We start from the raw sequence: 25,265 nt of genomic DNA, 5'->3' as shown, positions 1-25,265 counted from the left end.
CTGTTATGGAATCCTGAGAAGTTGCTAACATAAGCAAATGCTATTATTACCCCAACTCTTTTGTTTTGTGATTTTTCAATAAACAAAAGGGATTTCAGTCACTATGGAGTTAGAATCTAGAGTATTATATCTATTTATCTATGTCTATGTGCATGTGCACGCACACAAACGCACTCATTCTAAATGAAGAGTTATTAAACTTGAACCTAATTGATTTTCTCACCTTTCTGAATTGAAAGACTCCATTTTTCTCAAGCTGATATTATTTCCCAGGGATAACTTTCCACCCAGTGACCTTCCACAGAGGCCTGAGATTTACCTAGTGATGCTGTCATTTTTCACATTCTTCTAGTTTGTCCATTTTCTTATACAGAGAGAGACTTCTCGGCATTAGACCTTTCCCGTTTGATTCCTCAAGAAAGTTAAAGTGATGAATTATCTTCCTTAAAATATTTTCTACAATAGAGTGAGGATTTACAAGCACTTGAGAATTGAGTATAATAACAGTAAGATGAAAATGGGAGCAAGTCACATTCTTAGGCGGTATAGAAGCGCGCTTTATTAATGTGGTGGGGACACTATTCCAGATCCACTGGCAAATTGCATTCCATTTTCCCTTGGAGTTTTCTTAGGTGAGTGTTTGCTTATTACAGAATGAAATGTTTTCTTTGCCATCTCAGCTTATTACACTAAAGCAACAGGACCCCATAAAGAGAGTTCTGCCTTCCTACGTTTTATTTGCATCGTGTGGACAAGTTTAATATGTTGGATACCTACAAGTACACAATTCTTACAAGAATAAGTGTAGTTTTTATGTTGTATCTGGTTTGTTTGAAGTAAAACTTTCTTTTAGAAAGGAAATATTTCTCAGTGATGACCTCTTAGAAATTGAATCTCATTTAAGCAAAGATTTCTCAAAATGATTTTATTTCTCAAGGAAAGAATGTTTCCCTTAATGCTGTCTTTAATTTTAAGAAATCACATTTTCCTTAAAGTTAAACAAGTTTCTTTTGTTTCTAAAGGGAGCATTCTTTGGAAATTGTCGTGTGTCTTTTACTGACAATGTGGCCCAGAATAGTTCCATTGTTAGGCTTGTGCCTGCTCTGTGATGTTCTGGCAGTTCCAGATGCTAGAAGGAAGCAAGAGCCCAAAGACAGATAATGGGAGCTTCTGCTATTACCGACAAAATACAAAGGAAAAATGTGGGTTACATCTGTCCATTTCAGTATCTGGAAACATTGTAGCTCCAAGGAACTTAATTTTAACTCATTCTATTGGATATGTAACTTTGTTTATGAAGATAAAATTCAACTCATAAGGCACAAATAAAATATATTTTATATCAAATGTTAGCAAAGTTTCTCCTGGGGAGATTTGAATTTATATTCCCCTTTTATTTCATGGATATTGTTACCTCCAGAGAAACAGCAAATATATTTATGGTTTCTTGTGGACAGTTAGGCATCATGTATGCTAAGTGCTAAGTGATTGATAGAAAAATTAACTTTGAAGTAGTTGCTGAGGTCATAAGTTATGAATTAGTCATGATAAGGTCATGAATTAGTTGAAATGACAAATGTATTTCCAGACATTATTTATTTTCACGTATTATTAACTGTGTGCTCATAGAGGTGTTTACAACTTATTTCATCTTTACAGTTCTGTTCCTTCTATTTTTATAAATTCTCTTTTAACCATAATGGTCATTTGTTTTGTGTTTATGAATTTTTTATATTATTTCCAGCTCCAGGTGATTTGTCTAAAGGCAAATTTTGAGTCTTGAAACATCATTTTGGATAACACTTTCTATTTTCTAAAGTTTTTATATTTAAAATTAACTTGTATTCTGTCAATGATGTCTACATCATTTATTGTAATCATATTTTCCTCTTTTCCCATTGCATGTGTATATTACTCTAATGCAGCCTTTTCCAGCAACATTTTAAGCATAATTTTTACTCTTCCATGTCATTATATTGCTACAATTTCTGCTTTCAAGATTGAAGCTACAGAAGGAAGTATGTGCAACCTCAATGTGCATTTAGTGACATGTTTAGAGAAGAAAATTGGACCAAAATGCTAAGAAATATGTATAAATTTTCCAAACCCTCCCAGAGTTCACACACAAAAAATTACTCCTCCCCCCGCCTTTTCATAAAAGGATGAAAATACTTAAAGGTATATAAGAATTGCAAAAGCATCTCCATGGTGCACAAAATTACAAATAATTCAAAGTCAATGACTAGAAATACTCATTTTCGACCAATTTGTCATGTTGAGCAATTTGTCATAATGATCAATTTGTCAAATCAGTCAGTTTATTTTCAACCAATTCACCTGTAGTTAATAAAGTCATTCTGTATTTTCCAGTGTTACCACTGAAATTTAAAAGCCCCTAGGAGAGAAAACTCTGTTCAGAGTGAATGTTCACAAAATCTTCCAAGGGAAGTACATTTTTTTCTTCGACCCTTGGTTCCATTTCTTTCAGGGGATTCAATAACCATGTGTGCAGCATATTCTAATTTGATGAGTGTTTTTAATTTTGACCAGTATTTAATATGGGAGTGTGGCATACAAGGACCTCCAAGGTATGAATTTTACAAGACTTTAGAAATTAAATATATCTAAGATATATCAGTGAGTAAAAATAAAAAGTTATGGAAAAATGATTAGCATGATTCCACATTTGCACAAAATAAAACAAGTCAATACAAAAGTCTGCATCTTTATGACAAACCCCTGAATAAATGGGATTGGAGGTGTGGGGACTTGAAATTGGCCACCCCAAGATATGTCTCTTTGGCATCAGGATTATTTGAGGCTGATTGCTTTTGATAAACTGGGACAGGGAAGGAGGCTCTGAGGAATGGAACTGGCCCTTTGTTAGGACACATTTACATTTGTAAGGTAAATCTCTATCTGTAAAAGGTGTCTCCCTCTCTGTACCAGGAAGAAGAAAGGAGATGACCTTCTTTCTAGAAACTCTTAATCAATACCAAAGGCAAGGACTTAAATCTGCATTTTATTGTGCCTGTCTGGTAACCTCCTGTAACTGACTTCCCTCCTGACATTTCTTTAAGGAGTAAACATCTTTCCTTAGGGAAGGAACTGATTGCTGCACTCACCTGTGACTGCCCAGCTCCAGACAATAGCCTTGCCTCCTGCTACGCCCACCAAGATAGCAGACCATTACCTGCTGTGTCCATCAAGCGCTGTGCTGACAGGGCAATCTTGTGACTATTGTGGGAGGGACATTTCAATCACATGTGAAACACCCTGTTTGGGGGTATATAACCACTCTGTGCTCCCCACTTCTTCAGTGCCCTTTCTTCCTTCAGGAAGAAAGTCCCCGGGCCATGGTTCCTCATTGTTTTATTTTCTCTTGCTATTCTGTCTCATGTGAATTTAATTCGTTCTCCGGCCAGACGAACCCCCCTTTGGGAAGAGGAAATATCCTCCTCCCCTACAACTACATTTCAAAGAAATAGCTCCTAGGTCTCCAAGCAAGACATTCTTTGGGTTGTAAAAATGGCAAGAAGTTTTTTAAAAAGGGCACGGAAAACATTTACAGTTACAAGTTTTCTAAGGTAAATGCTCTTAAGAAAAGGGGAAGCAGGCTCTGTGGTTAGGAAGAAGCCTGTCTAAATTGCAGTCAAGCTGAGGGTAAGATTAAGGCCATTTTGGTCGTTTCTTTAAATTTTTATTCCTTAAGGCCAAGCTTTCTTTGCCTTTCACCATTGAAAGGGTCCTAATAAGAATATTAAATAAACAGGTATGAGCCAAATTTAGAGATAAAAAATAAAGTATTATGTAAGGGAGTCTAGTAGTCAGAGAGACAAGGTGAAGCATATTTCAGGACACAATAATCAAAGATACAGAATTGCTTGAAGAGTCAGTTGTACAAATATCTAAATAACTAAACAACAAAGGACTTAAGAAGATTCAGTGCATCACAGAAAAATAAGACACTCTGGAGCCAAATTTATCTTAGCAAACTAAAGAAATCAATAAGCAATTTAAGGAAAGCATGTTATTTTTCAACATATTTTGTATGTCTGACAGTTTACATTCAAAATATATCTTATACTACAAACACATAGAGATAGAAATCTTATCAGAGAAGATAAGAAACAGGAGATCTAACATAATAGTCCATATAGGGAGAAAATGAAGGTACACAAGAGTGGCAATAATTAAACAAATAATAACAGGAAAAATTCCTAAGTGGAAGAAAACTGTGAGTTAGCAGACTCTTACAGTCTATGGATGAAAAATTACATATGCCTAAGTCTTAGCATGGTAAAATTCTGAACCTAAAGGATGAAAAAAAATCTTTTAAACTCTCTGATAGAAAGAATAAGTTAGCTACAAGGAAAGAAAAGAAAGTAGAAGTTGTACATCAAATCTATTGCCATATTGGAATTTAGGATATTATATACACCTGTCAGGGAATAAGAAGGATAGCCAAAGCATCTGAGAAAAAGTACTACCTATCAAATACCTGACATATGAAATGATGTTCAATTTCACAAATAATCGGCAAATAGAGTGGAGGTTTAAGATCACGGAGGAAAAGAAGTCATGGAACCAAAAGCCCATTGTATTAAAAGGATGATCAATACACTGATTTCTTCAGAAATCTTCAGAAAATGAGAGAAAGTAAACTAAGGTTTGTAGATGATTGCAACAAGAAAGGGTTATCAGATAGTATCGTCTTCATAGAGTGCTATTTAGGGAGGAGAGAGAGAAAATTGCACAGAAGGAGGATTGGGAGACAATTTCCAAGAGTCTCTGATGTTTCCACGTGTCTCATGAGCAAAATGTCTTCGCTCTGGACTATCTTTTCAAGGATGTTTGTGTAGTGAACAGCTTTGGAAGACAGAGATAACAAAGGGCAGATTTGTGTACTGGCCATTATGATAAAAATAATGCCTCCCTATACGGCAAAGATGAGGCAGGCTTACTACCCATTGTTAGAGATGTCTGTTCCCTAGGCTCAGGGTTCCTCTCCTGTAATGCATCCCCATGTGTGCGTGTGTCGCCTGACCCTCTTTGTGTCACTCTGCAGGAAAGGGGCTTCAGGGAACTGGTAAAAGAAAAATGATACTCTAGCCCTGGCTGTTGCTGTGAGTAATAAACCGTTCTTTGTCTCAGAAAAGAAAAGGAAAGAAAATACTATTCAAATACGAAAGAAACTAAACTGAGACTTGACAGGGACAATGAGGAACAATAGTGACAAATGAACATACATACATACAAACACAGAATTTGTGTGTTTCTATATATTAAGTCATATTTTAATGGGTTTACAGTCTGTCTAGGAACACAAAATATAAAACCTGGAACAAAAGAGGACACACTGTAAAGGAAACCCTCCTGAGTACTCTATGGCTCCTAAAACCTAAGAGTTGGGGCAGGAGGTGATGGAAATACGTTTCCAAATTTCCCCTTAGATAGTGGAGAAGGAAGAAGGAGAGAAAGGGAGTAAATGTAATTCAAAGATCTCAACTATGAGATGGGTTACGGCACGGTGGAGGGCAAACGGTGCTTCTCTGCAGGGGAAAAAATGTTGGCATCTTGTTTCTAAATACTAGTCACAAATGTCTGAAAAGAACTAGGAAAAGGAAAGTAACTATGAATATAATAAAGCAGCACAGAAAACCTCTACATGCTGGGGTGGGGGTGGAGAGGAAGAATTAATGGCATCTTGATTAAATAAGAAAAAAGAAGAGGAAAAAAGGGAGGAAACAGCCTTATTTTGTGCCTGAAGGCCTCCTGGAGGGCACTGAAATCCGAGAGGCGGCCTTAGCAGGAGTGGACTGCAGAGAATCAGGGGACAATCACAGGTGAGCCATTCCAGGCCAGCTAAGGAGGCAATATCCTTATCTGCAGAATTGCAGGTGAGAGATGCACAGACACTGAGGTAAGGGGAGCATTGAAGATTACAAAAGCATGACGGGAAAGGGTCAAGTAATTACTTCTGAATATGTTGGAAAGACTTCGTGTTCAAAGTTAAAGCTTCTCCACTTTTCCAGCTTGGAACAAGAAGGTTAGAAGCCGGCCGTGCCACTCTTCCATCTTGGTTTCATCCACTTATACCTTGTGACCTCTGAAGCTTCCAGTGTTGGGGAGGTAAGTGAGAAGTGGTAACAAGGCAAGAAAAAGTCTTTTTTGATTAGTCACTAGGTGGCATTGGTTTCTACTAGATATGAAATTGTTTGATGCCAAAATCATTTCAAGTTTAAACATTTATGACTATTACCTCTTATCTTCCTAAGTCACTCCATCTATTACCCTGACTGAAAATTCCCCGAAGTGATTGAGACCTACATCCATTGATCTCACTATCTTTTCAACACATTACTAGTATCTCCAGCTTTTCATCCTGTGGTATTTACTAGCATACACTGAAAAATATCTTTAAGTTAAACGTTTCCTCAGTAGAAAACATCTTGTTTTCAATATACAAACTTAATAGGAATATCTCCTAGTAAACCATTTTTCACATCAAATTTTTAATGGAAAAATATACGCTTATATTCCCCAAACTCAATATAACATTTCATTTTATTTAATTAATTAATTTATTTATTTTAGGAAGATTAGCCCTGAGCTAACATCCACTGCCAATCCTCCTCTTTTTGCTGAGGAAGACTGGCCCTGAGCTAACATCTGTGCTCATGTTCCTCTACTTTATATGTGAGACACCTGCCACAGCACAGGTTGACAAACGGTGCCATGTCCTCACCCAGGATCCGAACCACTGAACCCCGGGCCGGCCAAGCGGAGCCTGCAAACTTCACCACTGCGCCACTGGGCCAGGCCCTCAACATAAGATTTTAAACAACAACAACAAAAAATGCAAATAAATCTCAAGATGCATTCTAATTAAAATTGATAGAATGTCAGAATTATATGGCAGCATATTGAAGATCAGTTTGTATATGAATGGTATGCAAACTCAATACATTTTTATATGCAAAGCTATTATTGTTATTGGTAAGGAATAATTTTAAACATTTCATCTAAACAAGAAAATTTTTAATTTATATACAGGCATTTTACTAAGTTTAGTTACACTTAGGGAAATCAGTTGGAATTTTAGGGTTAATATAGTTGTTTATAACTTTTCCCTTTAAACAAAATAAGATATATGCTCTTTGTTAGCTTTTTTCACAAAAATCACATCTGATTTTCAGAAATGGATTACTAACTAAATGAGACTTCTCACATTTCCTCACCATCTGGCACCCAATGTCTAATTTAATACCACATGTATTAGCATTCTATTACAGCAGCCACTTTAAGGCTTAGATTTCTGCGTTAGAGGAATCCTTGTTGCTATAAGAAACATGCATCAAGATTTCAGTGACTTAAAAAATAAATGTTGCTGATCTTGCTGTTACAACAATGGCAGCCCCTGGTTTCTGGTGGTTAAGTGTCACCCCTGGCCTCAAGTGCTTCAGGTCCTCATCATCCCCTTTGCCAAGCTCTGTGACCATCTCTGTACTAGAGGTCCTAGCCTGCAGATGAGAGCTACCACCAAACTTCTTAGTGATGCTGATGTCCTTCTGAGGCAACATCTTCCTGATGAATATCATGAATGATATGTCCTCTGGACCCTCTCATAAATACTCCTTTGGTGGGCCTTGTGGCTTCACTGAATATACACATTCCAACATGCCTATGTCCCTGTGCCCTTTAATCCCTTCCCCACCATCTTCCTTGATAACTCAGGCATTTCAACTCTGCTCAGTGAAGGCCACTGCTTTCTCTCCACTTCTAAGAGATACCACATCAGTGAGTTTGCCTAATTCCTTTGGGTCCTTGCCAGAGAGTTAATGTTCCAAAAGATCTCGTGCAAGTAAATTAGCTCTTGCTCATCCAACCCCATACCAATCCATGAGTCCTCCACTGAAAGCTCCAAGGGACTTTAAAAGTCCCTAAGTGCTCCTTTGTGGCTACCAAATGATTCCAGATACCATGGAAGTCCCAACAGCAAGGAGCTATGGGGTGCTATATTTGAAGATATGGGAGGAATCACCAAAGCCAGGGGACCAAATAGGAGTTACAGCCTGATGTCAGGGGATCTGCAAAGCATCAAGAGCCTGAGTGGTTGGGGCGGCCCCATGGCTGAGTGATGGAGTTCGTGCACTCCGCTTCGGCAGCCCAGGGTTTTACCCATTTGGATCCTGGGTGCGGACACAGCACCGCTCATCAAGCCATGCCAAGGTAGCATCCCACATGGCACAACCAGAAGGACCTACAACTAGAATATACAACTGTACTGGGGGGCTTTGGGGAGAAGAAGAAGAAGGAAAAAAAAGGAATTGGCAACAGATGTTAGCACAGTTGCCAATGTTTAAAAATTAAAAAAGAGCCTGAGAGGTGCCTGGTCAACAAAGAGCTATGGCCCAGCTTTCTGAGAGCTATTGTCTTGCTCAGAGAACAGACTATGTGGTGCACCAGCTGCAAAGTCTCCAGCTCTAAGGCAGTGTGAACAGTGTAACCTGGAACCTAGCGGTAATGAGCCATGACCATGCTGCAGAAATGGCTTCATGTGCACAGGGGTTCCCTGCCAACAACTGGAGGAAATGTCAATTCTCCCTGTACTCAGACGCTATCCAGGAGAGGAGGAAGAGGAGCTGAGACCCCAGGAGGCTGGAGAGGCCATTGAAATAAGGAGTTAAACTTTGAAATCGTTGAATAAATTACCCAAAAGGCACTCATTTAAGCTAAGAAAAAAATTCTAAACTGGAATTTAATGATATATTTAATCCTCATTATTGTTTATCTCCCATGAAGTAAATGGGGGTTTATGTGCAAGATGATGTCCTTGTTGAAAATTAAGGAAGTTTAGATCCCTGTTGCTTTCATATTTATTCCTATTCTTATTTCCCTAAATAGCTTTTTCTTAAGTTCTTCTGTTTATGTTCATCTATAAGAGAAGGCTGCTAAAGAGGAGAAATGAACCTACCGTACTTGAATCTCTAACATCCCTTCCAGCATTCTTTCATTGATAAAAGTATACTAAGTTTGGGGAATTGATTCCAGATCCAGGAATTGTCCCTAATCAGTAAAGCCAGTCATATTACCCATTTCCCTTGATAGTAAACGGTTGAGGAACCCAGATCAATCATTGCAGGATTTTCCTGGGGCAATAGGCAGGCGACTTGTGCTAAGTTGGATTATAGGGTGAAAATTTATTCTATGGATGCAAAAAAGGAGATACGTACACGAGAAAACATGCAATCTTTTGACTTATGACAGCCATATTATAACCACAGGGAGAAGGACCTTAGAAAGAAATTAACATTGTGCAGCGTAGACTGGTGAGTTGGAGGAATCTGAATCCTTAATGAGAAAATTGAGCTGCTGAATCTGTCAAATTGGAAGCCCACACAACTTCTGAACTTTTGATATTTCCTTACTGTTTAAGCCAGTTTGTGTCAAGCATTTTGTAACTTGTACCCAAAAGCACCCCAGTTGATACCCACCAACATGAAAATTCAAATTATTACTTTTGTGTGGCCTGTAGTCCCTTTTGAGGTCAGTGTTATCTCAAACAGAAGACATTTATTGTCGTTCAGTACCAAAGCATTAACAGGAGTTATCAGCTACAGCAATAGGCACAGTAGTAGTCATCTCTTTGGGCATAGACACCACATTTTGTAGTCCTGTTATAAAGATCAGTAAATTGATCTGCTTATTGAATTCATTTTTATAAAAGAAAAATTTATTTCTTAAATTGCAGGATGGGGTGTTTTCTAGGAAAGGAGAGTATTCTCTACTGAGAAACTGACAGTGATCTCCAAACCCTCCATGCTGGTGGAACAAATCTTTAAAAAGAAAATGGTTATCATCTAATGACATAACTCTTGTAATTTTCATTCACACTGCTTGCTAAAGGCCACAACAAAAGTGCTTCCTCTGCAAGCACTCCTGTGTGGAGCTCATTTGTAATACATAAAGCTGGGTAGAAATTACTCTACAAGGCATTGTACGGAACAAAGAATTTTTTAAAAAAAGATATATAAACCCAATATACCTAATTATTTTGGAAAGAGAGAGGAAGAAAAGAAGGACCCAGAAGGTTTTTTTTCTTTTGCACTAGTAGAGGAAATCGTTATACACATTTGCTGAACTGCTGCTTTATCTTAAAGCAGTTTCTCTTTCGATCACTAAAATTGGGTATTTACATAAATACCTGGAAGAAATGTAGGGTATTCCTGCTAATGTTTTGTTCACTACATGTTGTAGCTAATTGATTGTGACACCTGTAAAATGACATGTCAGGGGGGAAATTCAAAAAGACAGATTACAAAGGAAAATGCTACTGAGTCCTCCTGTTAACTTAACTCCAGATGCAGAACCACTACTAAAGGCAAGGGAGCTTTGCCTTTAGATAATCCAGCTGATGCTTAGCTTAAAAAAAAGAAAAAGCTTTTATTTATAATATTCCCCTGGAGTATATCTGCATAGACAAAAGAAGTCCTAATTCTAAATTCTACAATTTTGACCCGAACTTCTAAGAGCTCCCTTTGCCACTTCAATTGTTCATTCGGGGTTTACTCCAGAAGAATTTTAGAGTTAGTCCATATTTTCTTAAAGTTTTTTACTATTGAAAATAGTATTAAAATGATTAGTGTCTAATAAGGTGAAAACTATAAAAAGGAAACGATATGTTCCACGTTCAGTTGGAAAAAGCACAACATGTACATGTGAGAAAAACAAGATATTTCACATTTCTTAATATGACATCACTCAATCTGGGTTTTAACTCATTTATAGGAGTTTTTCATTTATTTTAGTTTATAAAATAAATAAGCTGTCCTAAATGGATTGCTGAATAGTTCCTTAGAGTTATAAGATTATATTATTCTGAGAACAAACCAATAGCATAAAGAAAGCATATTAACAGGAAGTAAAGAAGTAATCAAATCTAAGTGGGATCTGTGAGAGAATTTGGAGCCCAGTAGGGTGAAGTATTGCTTATTTGTCATGTTCCATCAATAAGATAGAATCTACACCCTAAGTCTTAATAAGTATTATTAGATATCTCCCATTATCTTCTTTTTGAAAAAGAAACTACAATACACATCTCATTCTCCTATATAGTATCTTAAATTGTGTTTTGTGTAGCCATGAAATACTCTGAAAATTTTCCCTTGACTTATTATTTCTAACAATTCCAAAATAAATTCTCATTTAAAGTAATTTTATTTTAATTAGTTAAGCATCTCAGAACTTTCTTCAGTTTGGCCAAGTCACTTCCCGAAGCTGAATCTCAATTTTTCGTCAGTCAAATGAGGAAGCAAGGATGTTGGATAAGGTTGCTTCTGTAGTCTCTGTCAAGACTGAAACTTGAGGATCCCATGTATCAACTAAGAAATACCTATGATAATATTATGTTTTCTCATGGAGAGTGGGGCTGGAGACAAAGAATGGAAAAGTTGCCTGCAAATCATTACATATAGCTGTCAGAGAAAACCTCAGAAATGGATTTTTTATAAGTGGAAATCTTAAAAATTTGAAAAAGTAGCTATTTTCCAAAGTAACAGTTTTGCCTGTATTGCTTGAATAATTTCAAATTATGTAACTTACTAACACAACTATTTTAAGCATATCATCATTCACTTGAAAATAAAATTCCTCAAAATTACTCAATAAAAGTGATATTTCTCAAATATTTAAATATTTGGGATCTGAATGGAATATATACATGCCCTTCCTGAGAATCCATACTTTAGTAGAAACTAATTATAAACTCTTGTTCATGATAAACATGGCTTTTTGCCACATAACAACATAAAAGTGTGAAATTCACATATACCAGACATGCTTCACAGAGGTACTTGATGTATGTTCTCTTACTGAAATACTGCATAAAAGTAGAGAGATCCACAAACCACATAAGCATGTTTTAAATGTTTTCTTAAAGTTCTGTTTATAATTAGCCTATTTGGGTGGAAGTGGAAGGAGAGCAGATGGCAGATATTAAATGGGGAATATCTTCCAGAATATGATTTATGATGTCCTCAAGTGAAAAATAAGTCAAGGCCATACTTTACATTGTTAGCTATAGAATGTGACGTTTTAAAGTAAATGAATCAGAGATAATTTGTACTGATGAATAAGACTTGGCCATAGAGCATTTTAACCCCTTTTTATTGCTAAGTTTCTTGTCCATAGATAAGATAAAATAGCTGAGTCTATGGTAATTAAACCCATATTTCTCTGGATGGATCTTAAGAGTAGGTTGGATCTTAGAGGTAAGGGACTAGTATAAGTTAAGCACCCTTTGAATAAACCTTGGGAGAAAGGAAACAATCAGCAACAGATTCTGCTCCAGCAGCTGGGGAGAGACTGCTGTGATGCATATCCCACTTGTTTAGATGATACAAACCTTCAGAACCAACACAACAGTTATGACTGCCCCATAAAACAAGCAAATAATGAGCAGGTCACATTCTAAGAAGAGTCATTAGCATCCTATCCATTTAGAAAAATATCTGTACCAGGAGAAAATAGAAAAGTTCTACCCTATCTTGAGAAAAATGATAAAACAGGGGAACAGGGTTTTGGTATAACAGTGTCCTTTGTTTTCTATTTATTGTGCTTGGTATTTTCCCAGCTTCTTGGATCTGTGGTTTGGTATCTTCCATTAACCTTAGAAAGTTCTCAGCCATTATTACTTCAAATATTTCTTCTGTCTTGTTTTCTTTTTTCCCCTGCTGATATTCCAATTATGTGTACATTGCCCTTTTTGATGCTGTCTCACAGTTTTTGGATGTGCTGCTCAGCTTGTTTTTATTATTTTTTCTCTTTGTATTTCAATTTGGAAAGTTCCTACTGAGCTTTCTTCAGTTTCACTGATTGTTTCCTCAGCTGTGTGGAGTCTACTGATAAACCTGTCAAAGGCATTCATGTTATTGTGTTTTGTATTTCTAATTTCTTTTTAGTTCTTTTGTATAGTTTCCATCTCTCTACTGACATTACCCATCTGGTCTTACATGTTATCTAATTTTTCCATTAGAGTCCTTTACATCTTAATCATAGCTATTTTAAGTTCCTTTTCTGATAATCCTAACACGTGTGTCACATCTGAGTGTAGCTCTGAAGCTTGCTTTGTGTCCTCAAAATGTATTTTTTTCTTTCCTTTTAGTATATCTTGGAATGTTTTGTTGAAAGTTGGACATGTTGTATCAGGAAATAGGTACTCAGGTAAATAGGCCTTTAGTGTAAGGTTTTATGTTAATATTGTTAGGAGCTGGGCTATGTTTAAGGTTTGTTCTAACTATGGGTACCAGAGACTTCAAATTCTTCTCGAGTTCTTGTTTTTGTCTCCTGACTTGGATTTGAGGCTTCTCCTTACACTGCTCCTGAGAGATAGTCTGTGTCTTGCACCTTTCAGCTGTAATCCACGCTCAGTATCCTGGAGGCTTTTGGATGTGATGACGGGGCATGGGGAAGGGGGAGCTTTCTACAGTATTCTGATTAAGACTCAGTCTGTTGTGAACCAGTGTCTTGAGGAGGTGGTCTTCACAGGTATTTCGGTCCCACTTCCAGTGGTATAACTCCTTTTCCTCTTGCCCTTTATGCTCTTCCCTGGCTGCAGTATTCGCAATCCATCTCCTTGAACTCCTCTTCCCTGTTGACTTGATTTTTTGTTTTGTTTTGATTGTTTTCAGTTGTTTTTGTTTCTTTGCTTGTTTGTTTTTTTCCTTAGGTGACACAGGAAAGTTGAAGCTGGGGTGAAATTTCCTTCTTCCAGTTGTGATAAGGTTTCAGAATTGCCCTCTGGCAAATTTATTCCCCCTGGAAACTAGGTTTTGTAGGGAGAAAAGTCTGAGTCAGTTTCAAGATGGTTATTATTCCCTTTGTCAGAATCAGGAGGAGATTTTTCTCAGATCCTCACTGGGAGAACCTGGAGGGATTTGCAGGGTGAAAGCTCAACTAAGTGTGGGGACCCACCTATGACTGCAGCTCCCAGGAATGTCTTACTCTTTCGCTAGCCCACACTCAGCCTCAGCAATTCATCAAAACAACCTTTTGACTTTTCCTACCATCTTTTAGATTCTAGAGGCTTCTGCTCCAGGGAAACAAGTCTCAGGAGCTGTATCTCACTTTGTGTGCCTGTCTCTTTCCAGTTTGGGGTGGCCATTTGCCCAAAGACTGGTCCCCTGAAGGGTCCAAAAAACCTCTTGATTTTCAGAGTGCCCTGCTTTTTCTTGTTGTAGGGATGAAAGTCACAATTTCCAAGCTCTTCATATATCAGAGCTGAACTAAGTCTCACATCGTTCACTTTTGTTTGTGTCCCTACATTTGTCTTTTGCTTTTTTAAGAGTCTTTTTTAAGTGTTCCATTTGATCAACCTATGGGGATGAGTTAGGGACTGTTTGGAAATTTTTTCTTCAATCCCCTTAGTTAGTCAATGAGGCATTGAGAAGAGATGGCTAAGTGAAAAGTACTGATTCACAAAGTCCTGGAGTCCTACAGAGGAAGATACAAAGTTTTATGTGATTGTCCCAAATTGGAACTAATGAGCACTCTGTCGATCATGTCCTTTGTGTCATCAGGACTTTGAAAGCAGTTCTGTAGTCTTTAGATTTAAGTTTCTCAGTCAGGGCTAGTGATATCAAGCCAGGAAAGAACAGGCAAGTGCTCTGATCTGTAGCAGGAGAGAGGGATGAGCTTCTGGGTCAGGTTCTTTGTGATAGCTGCTCTCACCAGAATTAGACTCAGAGGAGAGTTGATGTTCAGACACAGACTGCTCTTGCCAATTCTATCTCACTGAAAAAGAAAGACTCTCTTTCTGGATAATTTGATTGTTTTTTCACTTCCTCAAAAGATCATAGTCATAGATTTCTGATATTCTATTTTCTTGTTACAGAGTGTGTCACATACGTTGTGCTGTTATAGCATTTTAAAAATAATTATTTCTAATAGTATAGCTTACCTGAGCCTTTATACATATTTAGTACATATAGTACATGTCTGAAATGCATTTAAATTATTTATTACTCTGGAAAATGTAAATCCTTTAACTACTTAATTGGAATTTGCAGGATCCATAAAACTGAGTTTTATTGCTCAAAATTGCTACAAGATCTAAGAACAACTGCTAGATATTTTTGCTTAAAAAATGCTTGATTACATCAGTATTGTGATTTTTGTTTTATAAATTTTTCATTCAAAATTTTGAAATGGGATCGTCATTCATATTATATAAGCTAAATCTGTTAAGTATTTACAATTAAATAGAAAACCCCATTCTTTACCCAAATCGCTAAACAGAGGATTGCTTATAAATAATTCTTGGCTTAGTAATGTTGACACAAATCATCCATAATCGATCTATAAATATAAACTGGGGTGAGCTTACTATGACCCAAGTCTGAGGACCATAGTCTGGGGCCTTCTTTCTGCAAGGAAGGAAGAGCACCAAAGAAGTGGGGTAGACAGGGCAGTTATATACCATCTTGGAACAAAGAGCATACATCACGTATGACAGGAATGTCCCTTTTACAATAGTCATGAGATTGCTTTGCTGGCACAGCAGGTGAGTGGTCACAAGGTGAGCACAGCATGTCAGTAATTAATCCTTAGTTTCTAGGGAGAAATGCTTATCATTAAGGAAATGCCAATATGGGGGAAGATATATGTCCTTATCTTTGAGGGCATCATTCTTATCTTTGGGACATCATAAATGTTTAGAGCAGATGTACCGTGTATGCTCAACAGGCCACGTCAGGCCCTTTTGGAAAAACAAGGTCAGGCTGAATTAGTTTTAAACCAAATGGCTTCCTCATATATTCCAATATATCTTATTGCTTTTCATTTATATATCAGTAACAGTTAATGATTTCTGCAGTATCCAATGCTTGACTCCACAGACAATGCTTTATATCTTTTAAATCATTTACAAAATTTTAATCTAATGAATAACCTGCTTGGGTAAAAACTTTTACATTTATAAGAAGATTGAGGGGCCGGCCCCGTGGCTGAGTGGTTAAGTTTGCGTGCTCCGCTGCGTCAGCCCAGGGTTTCACCAGTTCAGATCCTGGGCACGGACATGGCACTGCTCATCAGGCCACATTGAGGCAGCGTCCCACATGCCACAACTAGAAGGACCTGCAGCTAAGATATACAACTGTGTACCTGGGAGGATTTGGGGGAGATAAAGCAGAAAAAAAGAAAAAGAAAAAAAGATTGGCAACAGTTGTTAGCTCAGGTGCCAATCTTTAAAAAATAAAAATAAAAATAAATAAATAAATAAAATTTTTAAAAAAGCAGATTGAAAAGAATTCAGATCCTACTTACCAGCATGTTTTAACATTGCTCTGAAAAAAATTAACATGGATCTTATCTTTGTTCAACTCTTGGCTGGTTCAAGTCTGGCAGATACCATCAATTGAGGTCTTTTCACAAATAGTCTCTTAACTCTCTACCACCTGTCCATTAGGAAGTGAATTTATATCATCAACAAATTAATCATCAGCTACTAAACAGATAGGAGCAATTTTTAGTTACCATTAATTTGATCAGATTTGGAATACCAGTTTTGCTGAGAAACCTCTGTTTTATATTATTTGTTCTTGTGGGCATTAATTTATTCTCCTTTTTTCATAAAAGATACATAGTTCTGGCAACTTTCAGCTGGTTTTAACAAGCTTCTCATGTCCCATTGAGTCTTTCATTGACTTAAATGTATATTCACTCTTATAAAACTAAAATATTTTAGTAGCAATCCAAAGGTATAGTTGAATTGAAAGAATCTTTTCAAGAAAGTAGTTTATCTCTAACTGCTTAGTAGACAGTTTGCCTAGAGTTTAATCATTTAGAATCACTAAATACAATATGGTAAAGATTTTTGTTATCTCTGCTTTCTATTTCCATGACAAAATGCTACATTGGAAACTTTTGTTTGTAAGATTCAGATTAAAACCATAAAGATAGCATTCTGTGCAGAACCTAAATATATAGTGCAGAAAAGAACTGTTAGAATTTATCCAGTTACGGTCGATCCCCATTATTTGTGAATTCACCTACTCGCTAAGCTTTATTTGTAACTCCAAAATCAATACTCGGGTGCTTTCAGGTCATTTGTGGACATAGGCAGAGGAACAGAAAATTTGAGTCACCCAGTGCCTACACTCCTAGCTGAGCTCAAACAAAGCAACACTCTGCCTAGTTGTTCTAGCTCTCCTACTGTACAGTGTCCTTTTGTGGTCTTTAGAGCCACATCTTTCACATTTTTGAGGGTTTTCTTGGTGATTTTGCTATTTAAAATGGCCCCCAAGTGTAGCGCTAAAGTGCCATCTGGTTTTCCTAAGCCCAAGAAGGCTGGGATTTGTCTTATGGAGAAAACATGTGTTGGATAAGCTTCATTCAAGACATGAGTTATATATAGTGATGTTGCCTGTGAGTTCAGTGTTAATGAATCAATAATATATTAAATAAGTTGTCTTTAAACAGAAATACATACAAAACAAGGTGATATATTGATCGGTTGATGAAAATTTTGTAAGCAGAGGCTCACAAAGCACTCAAGAGTACTTTTGCATGACTTTTCTAGAAACCATGATATAAACACTGAAAACCACACCAGGACAGTGTAGCCGCCTCTGACGCAGGAAGGGTTAATAATCACTGGAAAAGGCTTGCCAACAAACTGTGACCCAGAGGTGAGAAGGCCAGTTAGCTAATGACAGGAAAGACCTCCCTGGTGGGGCAACCTAAGCCGGGCAAGGTTGCCCCGGGGGCACAGATGGAGACATGATATCGGGAGCAGGAGGGGCCATTGCCTAGGAGGCCTTGCATGCTCCAAGATAAAAATATACGAGCACAGCAATAACATGATCATATCAAAACAGACGCCAAGGGAGGGCTCCTTGAGAAATCACTAGGAATTCTCAGCATTCGCTAATTACATTGTCCAGAACACCTGTGTATGTTTAACAGATGTAAGCTATATATATATTGAAACCCTGGTTATAATAAACTCAGAGTGGCCATCAGCCCTCTCTGCATCTATCCTGTTGTGTACATTGGATTGAGACACCGACAGACAGACAATGCCTTAAAGAACAGAGAAACAGAAAAGATGCTAAGGGAATTATTGTCTCCAGCTTTCACAAAAGTCACGTTCCTAACATCCACTTAGGTCAGAGAAGAAAATAAAATCTGTTATGACCTTACCATATGAAGAAGTGAGCACCACTTTCTCCCACTTCCAAAGAAACTTCAATTTTTCTTTGATTTAGTCCAACACAGTCCTTTCAGAATTATGTGAAAATGTTTTGTCTTGTTTTTTTAACTGCTGAAGCACAAGCTACATTTCAGATTCTCAGGCTTTTGCCTTAGCAAACATGAAATTATTTTAGCACAATAAAATTTTTGAAACTCTTTTTGGTATGTTAGTTCATTTTCAGTTTTTGTCTTCAGTCCAAGAAAAAAATACCTGGAATTTTAGATATATTTGAAACAATATCAAAATCTATAAAATTTTAGACAATTTCTTATAGCTATACAAATGCCCCCTGCTGCCCAAAGCTGAGGTCAGACACGCTTTCCTAACAACCTTGAAATATTCTACCATAAATATTTATTGATACTTTAAGAGTAGTCATATTGTACTCATGGTAGATTTTAAACCAGTCTACAAATGTGCTTTTACTTACACTCAGCTGGGATTCTTAAGAGATATAATCAATAGAACTGTACTGTAATTGAAATGCAAAGAATGAAAGAAATAAGCTGAATAACAAAATTTGCTCAGAAAAAGTTATTTTTAAGGGAAAACTTTTTAGAGTAGGTTGGAAAAAGAAGCTTCTGGAAGGTCTTGATTATTTTTTAATCACACTAGCAGTCTGAAAGTCCTATGTCTAAATGCAGAGAATGCCTTGGGCTTCCCCAGAAAAAGATTACATTGATTTCTGCATCAGGATCTGAACAGATGGATGAGGGTCATAGTACATTATGCTAGAAATCAATGCCATTTGACTCCGTCACTTTTCAAGCAATAAATATTCTGTTTTAACTGATGTTATTTTAGTGTCTTTTATTTTTAAATTCTAAACACAGTGCCAACCTATTAAATACCTTATATATTACTACCAAAATAGAGTAAATGAAAGAGGCAATTTTTTTTTTAGAAAAAGCAAAGCTGCCAGCACCAATATAGAAATTATAAAAACCCTTCCTCTACTCCTAGCAGGAATTCTATCTCTAGATTGCTATAGTAAAAACCCATAAGAAAATCTCTGGACAATGACATCAGGAAATGTTCCAGGAAGAATCTTATGTAATTTGTAATCCATCTGGTGTCTTCCTGAAAGCAGACTTCAGAAACGACTAGAATACAGTCCACTTGCTTCCTCAGGTGGCACCCAAAGGATCTTCTGCACTGAGGCAGGAGTGAATCTTTTATTCAGGTGTGATTTCTGTTAATGGAAATCAGAGATCTTTTATTTACAGTATGTTAGCTTATAACCCCATGTGAGACTGGTAGATTTTAGCTTCTGTTTTTGCAGGACTTAAAGAAAGCCCCCCTTGTGAATAACCGTGCTTAGGAAAGAAGTGTTCACTCAGCTCTTTTAGAAAGAGAGTCCCTCCAGGCATTTTTGTTTTCCTTTTTGAAAACTTTAATTTTGTGCTGTGCCTCATTTCAGATGATGAAATTCACGATTGAGAGATGGTTGTGGCATTCTATTTCCATTCTCTTGCTCCCTAGTCTTTGAGATAATGAAAGAAAGGGATGCCTGAGTCCTACCATACAGTTTTTTCTCCTTTTAACACCTCTCAAATTCCTGAAAATCCATCACAAGCTGAAAACCAAACTAGGACAGAAAATATTTTGAGTGGCATATAGAAAGGAAAGGGACTGGAGGAATTATTGCTAGCCCACATTTCATATATTTTATTTCATATAATTATGAGTCTCTAACATCTATGTACTTAGGAAGCTTAAGTCTAAAAATTTGTCCAAATAACCATAAAGCTCAAAATCAAAACAAATAAACACACTATATGAGCTTTTGTCAATCATTGATATGCAAATATAGAGTGTATATAAATTATTTAAACTATGCTTACTATGCAAAATATGCTTTGCTTTATAATGAAACTGATAGCTAACGTCTATAGGGCATCTTCTAAGCTCTTTACAGAAATAATGTTGGAGTAATTATTGAGTCTAGTACCATAATTACCCCCAGTCTACAGATGTTACATTTAGGATCCAAAGGAGTCAAGTAATTTGCTCAATTTTCCATAACTGATATGTGATAGAAATAGGAGTCATTTTTGGACACAGGTGCTTTGAAAAGTGAATAATTAAATAGACATAAATTCCACCTTCTGGGTTTAAATTTTCAATCTCAAAAATGATCCAAATTTATGTAAATTAATTCATCAAATTACAGAAAATCTTTTGTAATTCCCACCAGACACTGAATCCCTTGAATAATTTCTTTAAATCCTTTGAATTTTCATAAATTTGTACGCTGTTTATTTCTACACGGTTCATCTTTAGACACTCCTATTTGGCATATCTTCGCTTATTCTTCAAAATCTTTACAGAAGAATCTCATTTCTGTTTGACACAACTTGATCTTCAGTTTTCTCACCTGGGATGTGCTCCATAGCCAGAGCACTTCAGCCTCTACTCTGCAGCTCTTGAAATCACTTGATACCTGGGATGATAGACGGCACTTATGTACCCAAGAAGAAATGCCAAGCTACCTCTTCATTGTCAAAACTGTCGGAAGTTGCTGAAGCTGGATCTGGAAGCTTGGCTTACAGTGAATGAGCTCATTAGAACATCCCTTTCACACTCCTGGTCTCCAGACTGTATCCTGGGCTTGCTGCACTGTCCTCTCCTGCAGGTGTCCTCAGCAATAACTTGAAGAGTCACCGCAGCACAGAGGCTGAATACTCAGGACGAAGTGGTGCCATTCCTCTGCAGAGGAAGGAGAAAGCTGAAATAGCGATGAATAGTCCTATTAGAAGGAAGACAGTGTTTGTAGGGACTTCATTTGAAATACAATCTAGAATAAAGAGTAAAAATTAATACTCACATTAATAAGTCTCCCTTCTTAAGCACAGTGCCATTGTGTGTTAAACAGTTACATTTTCTACCCCAGTTTTTGTCTTGGTGGGCACATTCTTCCTCTGTTACTCTTTGTTATTATACAGTGATAAAATGGTCTCTATTTGTGATTAAACAGTGACAAAGACATATCTGAGAGAAATACAGTGACTCACAAAGTCTCTAATTTATTGTCCAATGGAGACAAATTATTATGTAGGTGGCAATAGTAACAGTAGTATTAGCATGGGTAGTTGTTGGTGTTTTAAAACTTGGTTGATGAACCGAACTTGGTCTCCGAACGAAAACATTTCCTAAAATAGATTTCCATTTAGTTTTTGTCAGGATTTTTTAAATTAAGAAAAATGTGTATTCAACTAAGTCAGGGAGCTATTACTCTGCCCTATCCTGATAGAGATGCTGGCCTCAGCATGCTAGCGTGTGCTAAAATGAGTCTTCACAGTATTCCTAAATGCAATGAGCTCAACTCTTGACATCAGATGGCTAAGCTGTGATATTTCAATTAGTCTATAATAGGATATTATAAAGTCTCTTTCTCCAGGATTTCCTAAGGACAATCTTTGGCTGTTTTTTTTCCAATTTGTTTGTTACTTCTCAACATATTTTCTGGTCAGCATTTCTTTTTTCTAAGTTTAAATATTTTTTTAAAAATGTGACTATAGATAATCTTTTAACTTAAAATCTGCTCTGTTAGTTGTGAGCTTAATTTTATAGGATGTAATCATTAACCAGCATTTAATTCCTTTCTATAAAAATCTTGCATGATTAAAAGGAAAACATAACTGGATTAGACATTGGTTTTTAGCGTTCATAATTTTAGTAGGGTGTAAGAAGTTACATAACTTGTCTTGATCTGTTTAGGGTCTACAATCATAACAAAACATCAATATTTAAGAAGGAACTGATTTCTATGAAAATATCATTGCGTCATGGTCAATCCCATTGTTACCGTCAAATGCTTCCTCTAAAACCAAGCTTAAGACTCAACTTCTGGTTTCCTAAAGGACTCGTCACCTAACATGCAGATGAAATGTTTTGTTCTCAGATCTTCACTTTGTAATAAATCGCTGCAAGTTCTGGATTTGTTGCTTACTGACATTTTCTACGTCATAAAGAACAAAAACATATTTTAAAATTATGTTATATCTGCCCCATGGTAACATGCTGTGCCTCAGGAAGTTGAAGCTCAATAAATATTCTTTAAATAACCAAAATATATTTTCTGCCAGTGGCATGCTGATTAGGATTTTTCCGAATCAATTCACTTTCCCCAAGCAATCAGAAACTCATCAATGCAAGAGACTTATCCAAATGATAAATATGACAGTTCTGCGGAGAAAAACACCACGGTGATTAACAAGCTGAAAATCTGCCCCAAAGCCAAATTGTCCTTTCTTATTATTAACCAGATCTATATGATCACAGCAAGAATCAGTTTGAGCCCAAAGGTTTTGATCACCCCGCAGCCCAGAAGGCCATTTAGCTGTGCATGTGAGTGCCTTAGGGCTGCGTTGGTGCCGTAAACACACAATTGATTATTTCAGTTCTGTCTGATTCCATCACAGTCATACATCATGGACTGTGGACTAAGGTTGATTATTCTGTTTTCTTACTCAACAAAAATCATTTCTTTGACAGCAAAGAAGCAGATAGTACAGTCTTTTTAACAATTAGTAGTACTATGAAATAAAATGGCAGATCTGGAAAGAATGTGGTTAAATTGAATCCAAATTGAGTTAAAATTCAACTTACTCTCAATGTAACTTGACAGTTTTGAATTTTTTCTCTTCTCTTCAATGATTTCCTTAAAATCAAAAACATGTTAATTATATTTTTGTCCTAACTCAGTTTTATTCCTTATAATAATTGTGGTGATAAGGAATAGGACTATTTATTTTTCCAAATTAGGAGGAGATAGAATTTACACACCAAATGTGAGAAAGCTGAAAAAATTAAATAATTTGGGCTTTAAAACATGTACTTGGAATTCAGATTCTGCTTTGGATATATAAAGCATGGCAGGCCATTATCCCCATTGTAAAAAACTAGAAAAAGATATAATAAAACAAACAAAAAATTTTAAGGCATCTACGAGTTTTGTATGCAAAATAGTCTAAACTAACTGGTGCTCCGAAAATTAGCAGAAATTGACAGCTGCTTACCTCCATAGGATATTTTCTAAGTCTAGGGGGGAAATTGTACCTGTCATGGGTAGAGAAACTCTTGAGGGCTGGGAAGAACCAAGCAGGGATTTTAATGGCCATCTAGTCTGATGTGGTACATAGGGGTCTGGGGGACATCCAAACTTGAAGGTTATTCTCCCTTATCGTTGATTCTCTGCCAAAGACTTTAGCTGAGTATGTGCCAGTATGAGATAGAAAAGCAGATAGATCTTATTCCCTTAGTGCTTAGATCCCAAAGCCTGAACTTTGCAATACATACAGGACAACGATTGTCATCATGTTTTTGGAAATCAGGACAGAAAACGAATCTTGACACTGAATTATTAGAAATCAGAGGTCAACCAAAATTAACTGAGGTTGCAATTAAGCCCTAGTTCAAATAATTCCTCTTCAAAATGACCCGGCCTTCATCCTGGCTGCCTGATAGAGAGAAGTGCTTGCCCTTTCTAGGGAAAAATGTTATCCTCCAGAGGCTTTATGGTTTGTTTACGCACAGTGTCCAGTATCCATAAAACATTTCAAGACATGCAAAGAAACACAACGGAAAAGAGGGTCAACTGATGCAAAACATGGATGATAAGATGTAGAAATTAACAAATGTGTACTTAAATTAACCATTATTAATATCAAAAGATGGAGAACTTAAACAGAAATGGAATTTTGGATATTCTGGAACATTTACAATAATGTAAATTAAGACTGTATTGGACTCATCAGAAGAAAGGATCAGGGAATTACATATCAGTAGAAATTTTGAAAAGTGGAGCATGAAAAAAATGATAATAGTAAAACAAAACAAAATATGAGAGACACGTGAACAATGTTATATGATTTAACATATTGTGAAATTGGGCCATGATAAAAAGATGAGAAAAAAATGTTGCCAATACATATATAAAAATCTCGGTAAAACCCAACTAACTAATACATTTAAAATTCATCAAAATTAAAATATTTCACTCATCAAAAGACATTATTAAGAAAGTGAAAAAACAAGAAACAGACTAGGAGAAAATGTTTGCAGTACCTATACCTGATCAAGATTCATATCCAGAACAGGAAAAAGAATTCCTATAAGTAAAGCAGGAAAACACAATTCAAAACATAGTCAAAAACTTGAACAGGCATAAAAAATAGATGTCAACATGTTCAATAAGCATATATACATACACACACACATGCATTCATATATGCTTAGCATCATTATTTATCATGAAAATACAAGTTAAAATTGCAAGGAGATAAAATTACATACCTACCCAAATGGATAAAATTAAAAATTGACAATAGCAAGTGTTGATGAGCATGGGGAGAAAATGGATCTCTCATTCACCAGCAGGAGTGGAAAATGGTAGAGCTACTTGGGAAAGAGGCATTTTCTACTAAAGTTAAACATACCTCTAACCTTAACCAGGTGATTCTGCTGTTAGGTATATACTTAGAAATTAGTGCATTTGTCTACAAGAATAGTTGTACAAGAATATTAGTGTTAGTTTTATCATAAGAATCCATTCAAGAATCAACCCAAAAGCCTGTCAAAAGAGAATGGATAAAGAAATGTGTTATATTCACACAATGTTATATTACCACCAATAAAATGAATGAACTACTAGCACATGCAATGACGTAGAGGGATCTCAAAAGGACCTTGAGTGAAAGAAGGCAAACAAAAGACATGCATACTGTATAATACCATTTATGTGAATTACAAAACACAGAGAACCAATTTATGGTGCTAAAAGCTGAAAAGTGGTTAATTCTGGAAAGAAGAGAGAGGATTGTGCGTTATTAAATGGGAAAGAGCACATGGGAACTTTCTGAGGTGAAGGAAATTTTCTGTATCTTCTCTAAGTGGTGGTTTTATGGGTCTACGCATTTGTTATAATGGATAGAGCGGTTTACTAAAGATTTGTGCATTTAACTCAATAAAATATACCTCAATTTAAAAAAAATAGTTAATACTTGAGAAT

At 36.4% G+C, this 25,265-nt stretch overlaps 1 long non-coding RNA gene across 1 annotated transcript in view; it reads right to left on the bottom strand.

Moving 5' to 3' along the window:
- Positions 1–19,897: 19,897 nt before the first annotated feature.
- LOC111772580 (uncharacterized) overlaps positions 19,898–25,265 on the bottom strand; it is a 30,072-nt gene continuing 24,704 nt past the window's right edge. Inside the window, exons 3-5 of the long non-coding RNA XR_002806568.2 lie at positions 24,329–24,366; positions 22,865–22,916; positions 19,898–20,981 (exon numbers count right to left, since the gene is read on the bottom strand). This is a non-coding gene — a long non-coding RNA (uncharacterized lncRNA). The remainder of the gene's footprint in view (positions 20,982–22,864; positions 22,917–24,328; positions 24,367–25,265) is intronic.

Source organism: Equus caballus, chromosome 2 (genome assembly GCF_041296265.1).
Source record: "Equus caballus isolate H_3958 breed thoroughbred chromosome 2, TB-T2T, whole genome shotgun sequence".
Taxonomy (NCBI): domain Eukaryota; kingdom Metazoa; phylum Chordata; class Mammalia; order Perissodactyla; family Equidae; genus Equus; species Equus caballus.
Note: the sequence above shows the minus strand (reverse complement) of the source record. Positions and strands in the feature narration are given on the sequence as shown.